Source organism: Schistocerca cancellata, chromosome 10 (assembly GCF_023864275.1).
Source record: "Schistocerca cancellata isolate TAMUIC-IGC-003103 chromosome 10, iqSchCanc2.1, whole genome shotgun sequence".
Classification (NCBI taxonomy): Eukaryota; Metazoa; Arthropoda; class Insecta; order Orthoptera; family Acrididae; genus Schistocerca; species Schistocerca cancellata.
This window is the reverse complement of record NC_064635.1, coordinates 38,298,137-38,311,138: the sequence shown is the minus strand read 5'-3', so window position 1 is coordinate 38,311,138 and position 13,002 is coordinate 38,298,137.

The following is a 13,002-nucleotide window of genomic DNA, read 5'->3' as shown; positions in this document are numbered from 1 at the left end:
TCGCATGGGGTTAATTCGGGAGAGCGTGGAGGCCATGACATGAATTGCTGATCATGATCTCCACCACGACCGATCCATCGGTTTTCCAATCTCCTGTTTAAGAAATGCCGAACATCATGATGGAAGTGCGGTGGAGCACCATCCTGTTGAAAGATGAAGTCGGCGCTGTCGGTCTCCAGTTGTGGCATGAGCCAAGTTTCCAGCATGTCCAGATGCACGCGTTCAACCGTTTCTTCGCTCACTGCAGGCCGACCCGTTGATATCCCCTTACAGAGGCATCCAGAAGCTTTAAACTGCGCATACAATCGCCGAATGGAGTTAGCAGTTGGTGGATCTTTGTTGAACTTCGTCCTGAAGTGTCGTTGCACTGTTATTACTGACTGATGTGAGTGCATTTCAAGCACGACATACGCTTTCCCGGCTCCTGTCGCCATTTTGTCTCACTGTGCTCTCGAGCGCTCTGGCGGCAGAAACCTGAAGTGCGGCTTCAGCCGAACAAAACTTTATGAGTTTTTCTACGTATCTGTAGTGTATCGTGACCATATGTCAATGAATGGAGCTACAGTGAATTTATGAAATCGCTTAAATCATTTGTAATAGCCCTGTACATTGGAAACTCCAGAAAACAGGAAAAATTTACCTATATGAAACACCAGCGCTTGCTGATGACACATTTTCTCTTCACCTGTTTGGAGATAAGAGTGCATATATGGATATACACTATGTGATCAAAAGTATCCGGGCACCCCAAAAAATACGTTTTTCATATTAGATGCACTGTATTGCGACCTACTGCCAGGTCCATATCAGCGACCTCAGTAGTCATTAGACATCGTGAGAGAGCACAATGGGGCGCTCCGCGGAACTCACGAACTTTGAGCGTGGTCAGGTAACTGGGTGTCACTTGTGTCATACGTCTGTACATCCATAGGTCCACTGTTTCCGATGTGATAGTGAAGTGGATACGTGAAGGGACACGTACAGTACAAAAGCGTACAGGCCGACCTTGTCTGTTGACTGACAGAGATCACCGACAGTTGAACAGGGTCGTAATGTGTAATAGGCAGACAACTGTACAGACCATCACACAGGAATGCCAAACTGCATTAGGATCCACAAGCAAGTACTATGAGAATTAGGCGGGAGGTGAGAAAACTTGGATTTCATGATCGAGCGGCTGCTTAAAAGCCACACGTCACTCAGGTAAATGTCAAACGACGCCTCGCTTGGTGTAAGGAGCGTAAACATTGGACAATTGAACAGTGGAAAAACGTTGTGTGGAGTGACGAATCACGGTACACAATGTGGCAATCCGATGGCAGGGTGTGGGTATGGCGGATGCCTGGTGAACGTTGTCTGCCAGCTTGTGTAGTGCCAACAGTAAGTAGGCGATGTGTTACGGTGAGGTCGTGTTTTTCATGGAGGGTACTTGCTTGTTGTTTTCCGTGGCACTATCACAGCACAGGCCTACATTTTAAGCACCTTCATGCTTCCCACTATTGAAGAGCATATCGGGGTTGGCGATTGCCTCTTTTAACACGATCGAGCACCTATTCATAATGCACGCCTGTGGCGGAGTGTTTACACGACAATAACATCCCTGTAACGGACTGGCCTGCACAGAGTCCTGATCTGAATTCTATAGAACACCTTTGCGATGTTTTGGAACGCCGACTTCGTGCCAGGCCTCGCCAACCGACATTGATGCCTCTCCTCAGTGCAGCACTCGTTGAAGAATTTACTGCCATTCCCCAAGAAATCTTCCAGCACCTGACTGAACGTATGCCTGAGAGAGTGTAAGCTGTCATCAATGTTAAGGGTGGGCCTACACCATATTGAATTCCTGCGTTACCGATGGGGGGCGCCACGAACTTGTAAGTCACTTTCAGCCAGGTGTCCGGATACTTTTGATCACATAGTGTATCTTTCGAGTAATGAGCATGGATAGTTTTAAAAATATTTTTTTCTTTACTGATGAATTATGCTAGGTAAGTGTGAAATGAATTTTCTAGCTTTGCAAAGTTGTGAAATGAAATTGTCTCAAAGAAAAATTTTGTTTCCCTACTTATTACTGTTTACACTTACTGCACTTTATTTTTTGTGTGTGACATGCTGATAAATGAGTTTTTCCGCACTGCAGAAGCAATAAAAAGAGCACAGAACTTTATGCATTTGTATGAACAGAACAATATTTTCAAATCTGAGGATAACATTCATAGTGAGCGAGTTACATTCTAACAGTGCAAATGTTGTAGTTGCCTGTTACGGAGAACATTACATTCCAGAAGTACCCAGTCATGTTACAAACATTGATTTGTGACGTGTTTTTAAATATGTTCTACGTTTTGAAAACTTTTTCTTTTCAGCTTGCAGTATTTTTATGGCTTGATGCAAGTTGATCAACAACATTTTATGCATGTTGTAAATAGCTGCGTAAAGTAAGTGACTTCAGTACTTTAGCGTCTTTCTATATAAACAATTTTATTTCAGGCTTTCTCATCTTTCTCTTATAGTTTTGATGTAGCAGTGATACAGTGCCGAATCTATTACGTTAAGTTAACGATTGTAAGATGACTTTTTTCTGTCATTAAGCAATACTGAAGCTCAAGAGGAGTTGTTTGCTTCATTTTCGCTTAATAAATCATTTCTCTCAGTTACTACTCAAGAGTTCGAGGATAAATCTATTTTGTGTTGCATCCATAGGATTATGACACCATTAGATTCTGACCCCACACAATTCTGTCTCCTCGCTGACAAGACAGTTAATATCTGACGATTCTGACTTTGTGACTTACGATTTTATATTTGATGATCATTGTGTAAACATTACTATGATTTAAAAAAATGAAATAATTATACTGTAATAATGGGGCAGTACTTGTGATAATCGAAGACCCATTACTCAATGATTGAATGTATAATAAGCTATGAGAAATAAACTGAATATGCAGTCCTAAGAAATGACATTTTTCTACTAATTTACATTGACTAGAGTTCAAATTACTTATAGTGTATAAGGAGGAATTGCATGTATATTCACATACATTTTTTCTTAAATAACTACCACAGAAATTGGGCTACATGAACTTCATATTTTGATTGTTCACCTGTAGTTTTATTGTGTATGTGAATGTACCTTCGAACAATGCAAATTTTCTATTGTATGATAATTTAATTCTTGTGTAGTTACTATGTATATATAGCTCTGGCATCTATGATTAAATATAACATTTTTAAATGTATCACTATTAATATCTTTGGACAGATTTGTATGTTATTCAATGAAGTTATATATCACACATTTTTCATGTTGTGGATCAAAACATGTACTGGATCGTCAGAAAATGAATTTATACACAACCACTTTGTCATTATGTGACTGGCCTAAACTTCATATTTACAACTGTACTTAGGAACTAACACATACTGTTGACTTACGTAATTATCTGTAGCCATACACATTTTGAGTCATTCATGAAGCACTGACCTTACGTGCTTATTCACATAATGTTGACTTTTATAGTCAAGTGTATATAACTTAGTATTATTCATTTACTCACTATGATTCGATTCTGTTATTGTGCCATATATGAGACTTTTTAACTTCTATCTTAATTATAAGAACCTGTTTTGTCCAAGGGATACATCAATGCTTTTACTACCTTCATGAATTCTTTGTTGTTCAACAACATCTACTTGCGCCTTACACTATTACTACAGATTGTGTACAGTATCTTTATCTGAATATGAAAAGGTGTGAAACACTAAAACATTTTGGTGTGGTTGTCAGGTTACATAAAGTATATAAGATGTCCCTGAGTCCGCTTACACCTCAAATTTGTGTGTCATCAAATGAATATATTAACATTTCGGTGTGATTATCAGTGGACGTAATGTGAATTGTCCCTGAGTTGGCTGCACCTAAGACATGCGTTTCTTTACCTTGTTTTCTATTTCCAGATGATTTTTACTCTTTTGAAGAACTGTAAATAACATTTTGTTAGCTTCTCAAATGAACTACCACCAATGGCAACAGTTATGGGTGCTTACCTGACAGTGATATGTGAATATTTACTTTCTCTCTCTTTGCATTATTTTCAGTTGCATGTAGTTTATGTAAATGCACAAAGATTTTTTTAGACTCTTGGAGAACTATAAATATAATTTTGTTATCTTGTCAAATGAAGGACTGTCACTGTCATGTGGAGATGAGTGTTTCCACACACAAGATGATGCTTGTGTACTATTTTTCTTGACTCCATTGTACAGCTAATCATTTTCATACTATTTACATAATTTATGTAATCTTATGCTTATGTTATGTATTCTAGCACTTTTGTAAATCATGTGATTTATTTTTCTCAATTTTGTTATGTAAGAATTTTGAGTTTTCTCGTTGCCAACACGTTAGGCAATAATCACCCCACAAAATTCTTAAAAGTGAGGGTGGGGGATATGAAAGTTGGACATTAATAGTTCTTTGCGAAGTTGACAAATGATTTTGGTGTGGCATACATACATAAACTCTGAGTCTGAGATATTATTATCGTGAGTAGTAGCCAGCAAACAGTTTTTGAGAGGAGTCGAAAGTGGTCCCACACAGCCTGTGGTGGAGAGAAGCTGCATGCTGTGAGAGACTGCAGTCTGCTGTGATCGTGGTAGTAGCGCCTGAGGAGACTTTGGTATTAATTGAAGATTTTTAGTAGTTTGCCTTTTTGTTGCATGTAGTTGTTGCTTGCTTGTGCACTGGAGGGATTTTGTCAGATTTGTGTATGCGTACTTTGAGAGTAATATTCGTTTCTTTGTTGCGGCCAGAGATGTCTTTATTGAGTATAGATCTTCTGGAATAAATGTCTGTGCAAAGGTTCTCAGTGTTTAAAAAATCACTTTTGCAAATATAGTTAAATTACAGTCTTCATTGGTTTCTTTCATTGTTTTACACATTTAGGTGTAGTCGACCAAACCCTCCTCATTATTCAATCTCTTCATATAAAAAAAATATGGCCATAGATTTTGCAATTAATATGACCACACATTGCAATCTGCGTGGATTGCAGTATTGCTTTTGAAATATTTTTAGCATGTTGCTGATCATGCAATTGCAGCAGCAAGGTGTCCTTTGCATCCAGGAGCATTGCAGAACAGTTGTTAGGAGTTGTTAGAGAATGTTTTAAAACTCATGCTCAGACAACTGAGAAGTGATTTCTTAATGATTTGTAGGAAGAGTAATTAGTTTCTGTTTCAGTTTGTTCTCAATCAGAATTCTTTTATGATTAGAGCTGTCTCGCCATATAATTCTGTATGTCTTTCAGCGGAACCAATAATAATTACAGATATACATGAGTCTAAATAAAAGTTGATTATATTTGTGGTCACAAGCGCACTTCTACAATGAGACATTTTGTATACAATTAACCATAAAAATAAAAAGCTTAAATTTTTAGATGAAACAAAAGGCAATTATGTGCATGTAAAAGGACATTTTTGTATACCAGGTGGTTATAATTAAACTTTCCCTATTCATCACACTATAACACAGAAACTAATTGCTTTACAAGTACCAAACTTGGTAGCATTAATGTCTAGCGTTTGGGGTGCATGATTTCCATGCATCAAAACACTACTGTCCATTTCCAACTATGACCACCAAATGCCATAATCAGTCACTGTAATTCATAGTCCCCCAAAATTGACCAGTCACAGTGTACTTGTTGATGTGTCAACATGAGCTTGGACAAAAGGAGCAGGGCATTATTGATGAAGCTCTATCACCAAAACAACAGTTATACTTGCAGCTGCACTTGGAGAATATTGCTGGCTGACAGGATTATGGAAGGGTTCTCTTTCTCCACCTGCTGTTCAGAGCATGATGAAGTAGTTCAAATGAACTTTAGAACTGGGTGTCGCTTCAGGAAGAGGCCGACGACTTGTTGCACCACAGGTAGTTGATGAAATCACTGTTGCTATGGCAGACAACGCTGCTCGCAATTCCAGATCGTCAAGCAGTGCGCATGCTGTGCCACAACAGTTGAATATCGTATGGTTCATTTTACAGAAGTGTGGCGAACCATTCTCAAATGGTATCCGTACAAGATCCATATCGTACAACAGCAGCTTGCACCACAGGTGCATAACGACGTGTTGACTTCGCTCTCCACTTTCCGACAAGGATTAAAGTTGACAAGCACTGGCCCTGGACCATCCTATGGACAGATGAATCTCCTTTCTCTGATTAGTCAGGTGAACACAAAGAACTGTCGAGTGTAGGGATCTTCACCTCCCGTCACGTGCATGAAGATCCTCTGTATGGTGAATGTGTAACTATGTGGTGTGGCTTCACAGCTACTTTCATTATTGGCTCATTCTTTTTTGAAAAGATGGGGCTCAAGGACCAAAGAGGTGCAGTGTGATTAGCCAGCCTAACTGTGATATGCTTTGCCAACACCTCCAACACCCCCCCCCCCCTCCTACAGGACAGACATGCATTGAACTCAACAGTTTTCATGCAAGATGGAGCTCCACCACACTCGCTCATGAAGTTCACTTGTTTCTCCGTAACACATTTGGGAACGATCGAATTATCAGCCAATTGTTTCCAAATGTTTGGCCGGCATAATCACTTGATCTCACTCCCTGAGATTTTTGGTTGTGGGGCTACCTGGAGGACAGGATTTAGCAGAGGAACTTTCACTGCATCTGGTGGCGTCATCTTTAATTGAGGGGTCAGAGCCTGGACAACAGCAACTTGATGATTGATGATTCTCAGTGTCTGGGTCGACAGTCTGCTTCCAGCCTAGGCAGTCTGGGAGCAAATGCATTCGATTGCAGTTTGTATACATAGATAGAAGCTGAATGACTAAGTACATTCTAGAAATGCTCTTTTCATCAGTTTATTTGGGGCCAGTAATAATTAATATTCTTAATATTATTGTATTTATTTAAAGAGATGAATGATAAACTACATGTAAGTGTGAAAAGAATGCTCAAATGAAAATTAGAAAGGAATAATTAATGTGTAAAGTAATTTTTTCCCATATGAACTTCAATGGAAGCTGCATCAATGCCATCATCTGACAGAAGTATGAATCGAGTTGGTTTCACTAACACAGAGGCACTGCTGTATGTACAGTCTAACACATGGAAGATGCAACTACTGTACTGTTTGCTTTATATAACATGCATTACCTGTACTGTCTGACACATAATAGAAACTTTATGACTGAGTCTGTGAAAATTTGTTTGTGGCATAACTTTTTTTATTTTTATGGATAATAGAATTTTCATTGTATTTATGGATAGGACCTTTACCTCTGAATAGCCGCTACCCACAACACATGGAAGTAAGTTGGGTTGCATAACTCATACAGAAAGGGGTAAAATCCTTTTTGTTAATTTCTCAACCAAATATTAACAGAATTTAAAAATTCGAAGTCCAAACATAATCTACATAACAAGAACTATCTGAATGAATAATGAAAAAGTTAGGTATCAACCTTTTACTAGCATACTAAATTTTTCAGTTTTTATTTATTCTGTCTAAAAATTTTTCAGAAAGGTATATAAGCATGAAATCAACACTTCTATAAGAAATTTTAAATTTTTCGTCCATTTATGTAATTAAAAGTTTCCAACTAAAATTCTGTCTTTTGAATTGAATGTCAAATTTCTTTTACCACAGATTCCTACTTACATAAGTGTGTCATCCAGAATGTTGTCATTAAATGTTGCAACTATTACATTGTAGTTTCCTGTGTGGCTAATACATTCATTCTTTTAGATATATATATCACATAGATAGAATAATGTCCAAAAAACTGAATGGGCTTATGTTAACATCACTATTCAATTGTGTAGTTTTCTTAAAATCTAGGAAAGTATCATATGCTTTTAGATAATTGTTTTCTGGTTCTAAATTCCATATTTCTTGTGGAAAAATTTCATTTCCTCCGTTTTTATATAGATATTCTGTAATTTTACATGACTGAATAAAGAAGAGTCAGCTACCTGACTATTTTCTGTTTTCCTCTGGAAAATAAAGAAATTGTAATAAGGTATATCAAATTCTGCACAGTTATAGAAATTTGTAATATCTACTTCAAAATTTCTCATGTACCCAATCCAACAATCCCTACGGTTTGTGGCTCAAAGAAAGATGTGGGAATTTTTGGATATTTTAATCTTTTTTGTTGTAGTTCAAACGAATATTCAAGTTCAAATTCAACCATGGGAATACGGATTTCCATCGATTCTATTACAACTTTACCTTCCTTTGGATATGTGGTTCTATATTCCACATTGGCTTAGTTATGGTCAATTTACTGAAGAATAACATATCCAGCAGTTGACTCCAAGTAAAAGTTACAGTTAACTTTCCTTCCTACATATTGATAATCTTTAAAAAAATGTGTCAGATAATTCTAATGGATAAAGTACTTCATTTTCCTCACTATTTATCTTTCTTCTATTGAGGGTATGACCTTCTATGGTTAACTCATTGGTTGTAGTCGAAGTCAATCGAATATGATCCAGTGAAGAAATAAATGGGTATTCCAGTCTAGACAAATTATTGTTTCCTTTCTTTATGGTAATAGCATTGAACTGTTTTGCAACATAATTATGAATTGATTATTTATTGATTTTCTATCATAAGTTTGATAATCTGATTCTGATCAATCACAATTAGCTATTACAATTCTACAGTTCATGTATAAGTGTGCATGATTAGGAATCAGTCAACCATCTTCAATAATTACATTAATTCTGTGTTCTTGTTGAGGAGATTTAAAATTTTTTGGTCTTCTCATTCACAGGGAATGATTAGAACTGATAACTCTTGACCTTGTTCATGATTTATTAAGTATAAAATTAAGATAGTTATAAAATAACTGTTACAGTAGCAACATTAAAGTCAATTGAATTAACATTTTCATCAGTTATAGTTATTTCTAATTCTTCTATGGGATCAAAATGGGGAATATATACAGAATGATGTGATACACGAATTATTTATCCCAGAAGAGTTATTCAATCTAATAATCAGAAAAGGTGTACATCCATATGATTACATGGACTCTTGGAAAAAATTTGAAGGATAGCAGCTTCCACCAAAAGAAGAAAAAACTACAATTATGCACAACTGGTCTGGAAAAAATTTAATATAAAATTGTTGTGAATATTATGATCTGTATTTAAAAGCAGATGTTTTGTTACTGCCTGATGTGATTGAAAATTGTAGAAAACTTATATAAAAGCATTGATTTAGATCCATCTTGGTATTTTACTGCACCTGGTTTATCATAGGATACTTAGCTAAATATGACTAAACAAGCAATAGGATTTTTACATGATTCTCATCGATTTTTGTGGTTGAAAAACGAATAAGAAGTGGTATATCATGGTGTTGTAAAAGACATGTAAAAGTAAATAGTAAACATATGAAAGATTACAACATAAGAAAGATATTAAATTATTTAGCATATTTAGATGCAGACATTTGATATGGTTATGCTATGAGACAATATTTACCATATGGTGGATACAAATGGGGTGAATCAAGTAATTTTGATTGTACGAAAAGAAACTATATTTCTGATAATGCTAAAATTGGATATATTTTCTAAGTAGATCTAGAATATACAAAAGAATCACATGATTTACATTAAGATTCGCCACTCGCTCCTGAAAATAAAATTGTAGATAACACTAGAGAAGGCACATCGGTAACTACTCTGGGAAACAAAAATAATTGTGCTGATCACTACAGAAGTCTTCAACAGTATCTTTTTAAGAATGAAAATAACAAAAATACACAGAATCTTAAAATTCAAACAATCAGATTGGTTGAAAAAATATATAGAGTTAAACAGAGGAATGAGAATGAAAGCAAAGAATTTTTTGAGAAAGATTTTTACAAGTTAGTGAATAATTCAGTGTTTTGGATGACAATGGCAAATATATACAAAACACGGTGGATATAAAAAATTTAGTCTGAGATGATCCAAAATGTGATAAATTTAAAGGGAGAGCGATACTTAATGAAAATCTTGTGGCTGTTCGTATGAATAAGACAAAAATTACATTGAATAAACCCATGTATGTTAAAATGAGTATACTTCATTTATCTAAAGAACTGTTGTATGATTTTTCACTATAGAACCAAAATATGAGGCAACTATTGTTTTGTTATCAAGATACAGACAACTACATTTACAATATACAGACTAAAGGTTTCTATGAAGACATGAAACAGATGATTGATTACTTTCATATGACTAATTATACACCAGATAATATTTATGGTATTTCACAAGTAAACAAAAAAGTTTTACAAAAAATGAAAGAGGAATATAATGGAAAATAATAGAATTTTGTGGTTTAAGTGCAAAAATATATGCTTATAAAATTGGTGATAAAAAAGAGAAAAATCTAGAGGTGTTAAGAAATGTATTTTTAGAAACAGAATAAGTTTAGAAGATTGTAAAGATTATTTATTTAACAGTATAGAACAATACAGGACAATGAATTTGATTTGAAGTGGAAAACATGAAAGCTATGCAGTTGACGTAGACAAAAAGCGCTGAGTTGTCACGATGAAATACATATGCATTGAAAAGTAAAATAAATACTTTACAATATGGACATTATTCTTTATTATCATCTTTTGTACAGTTTCCACATTCATCAGCATTATATTCTTTGAAAAATAAACACCTTAATTCATGTGTACTATATATCATTTAGGCAATCTTTTCAACAGTATAAACCGCTGTAGAATTTTTGTTGTTTTCTGAGTCAATTTATATAATATCTAATTTAATAAGGAAAACATAAATAAAAAATTTTCCTTAGAAATGGAGACTCTGGATATTGAAAAAGCTCTTCTCTTTTCTAAGGTAAACATAACATCCATGGGACATTTCTTATGCAAATGAAATACATTTATTAGTAGATTTTTATTGTATTCTCTGCCTTCAAAAGCTCTAGTTATTGAATGAGAAACTTTTAAAAATAATGTATAGCTTTTAATACAATTTTGCAATAGTTTTGGTAAGTTATTTATTGGCAACTTGTAATTTGCTATTTTTTTGCAGTCATGAAAAGGAGATAATGTGACCTTTATATTTCTTTCCATGTTCCTATATCACTTTGCTCATAACTAGCAAATTTTATTTTGTATTCTACATCTTTATAAATTAGCTTTAAGACATTCATTCAGTCAGTATGATCCTCATTTCTCAAATACTCTATAGTTAAAGATGATTTAAAATATTCTTTGCAGATATTATATTCAACTTGTTCCTCTCTTGATTTATTATTTCTTTCAACGAAAAAGTCAAAATTAAATTCATCCCACACATTAGTCACATTGACAAGATTAAAAATTTATAAAGTTATTAAATTTTTTATCTAAATAAATGGAATCGTTTTTGAGGAAGCTCAGTAATGCAAGCAGTTCTAATTCTTTTAGAAAGGTTAGTGAGTTATAAGTCAATGAATCATATTACATTACAGGTTGTGAATATTTGAATACTACACATGGAGAAACACTATGAATTGATCTTGATAACAAATTTAAAATTATTTTACCAAACGGATATTATGAATTAACTAGTGGTTACAATTTTCAGTTTTTGAAGGTGGATATGTTAAACTGAAATGAAAAGGAATGAGGTTGCTTAATAATGCTGAGTTTTATAATCTTGAATTTTTACTCTGAATATGACTGTGCATTACTTTACTTCAAAATCTACTAATAAATACGAATATGTTTCAGGCTACATTATTTTCTTTCATGTTTGTGTTCCTTATTGTACGGTTCTATCAACCCTGGGTATGTATCATGGTGTTTTAACTTCTTCCAAAAGGATTCATTTATGTGTTAACTGTTATTGAGCTTTCTGTACGGGCAAATGGTGTAGTACATTTACATTTTCTCTCTCCCACCACTTGTTAGCAATGGAAGTGAAAAGGGGGATGTGGTATTCTGCTATGCTTTAGCAAATTGACGTAGCCTGCAAGCCCACGACCTCTATGCTGAAAAATATTCTCACACCAAAGTGCCCTGTAATAAGCTGTTCGACAGACTTTTCAGCATCTGAGGAACACAGGTACCTTGGAGAACTGGTAGTAGAAGATCCCACCCAGTCCACAGATGTAAACCAAGAAAGAGGGTGTCAAACCAATTCTGAATCGTCGTATGGCCAGGCATGCTTGGCGATAGATTAAAAGGGCCATACGTGCTACCACATGATCGCATTATCTGGACTTTCTCATTAATGTATTACCTACTTTGCTGGAGTCTGTACCACTGCTGCAATGAGTACAAATGTCTTCATACAAGATGGCGCACCAGCATTCTTTCGTCACAATGTGTACGAACATCTGATGCACACATTTCAAGACCACTAGATTGGTGGAGGGGCTCCTCACACCTAGACTAGGTTATGGGGACACTTGAAAGAAATGGTCTATGCCACGCCAATCAACGATATGCGGACAGTACAGGGTCGGATCTTCAATGCATGCCAGCAGGTACAATAAGAATGGGGTATTCTTCAAAGGGCGTGTCATACCTTACACCAGAAGGCAGAAGGGTGAACTGTCATAAATGAACGCCACGTTGAACACCTCCTGTAAACACGTGTTTATCGCAGAAAGTATGCATTTCCAGACCTATGTTTATTGGACTTACATTTCTTGTTTCGGTGAGTACTGCCACATCTCAAAGTATTAGAGTCTTTTTTGAACACTCTGTATATATAGCTTTACCTATTTCGCTCCAGGACAGTAGTTAACATGAATGTTACATGATTATTCATTTTTTTCTAGTTTCTTTCTTCTTTTTCTTTTCCCAAAAGCTCTTCTTCATTCTTTGGTTGTGTTTCTGCTTCCTTTGGACCGTCCACACTTTGCCTGTTTCCTTCTATTTTTTTACTTCAAATTTCGTGTTCATAATTTTACTTTTGAATTTGTCTCTTTCATTTATCATTTTAATACTGATCC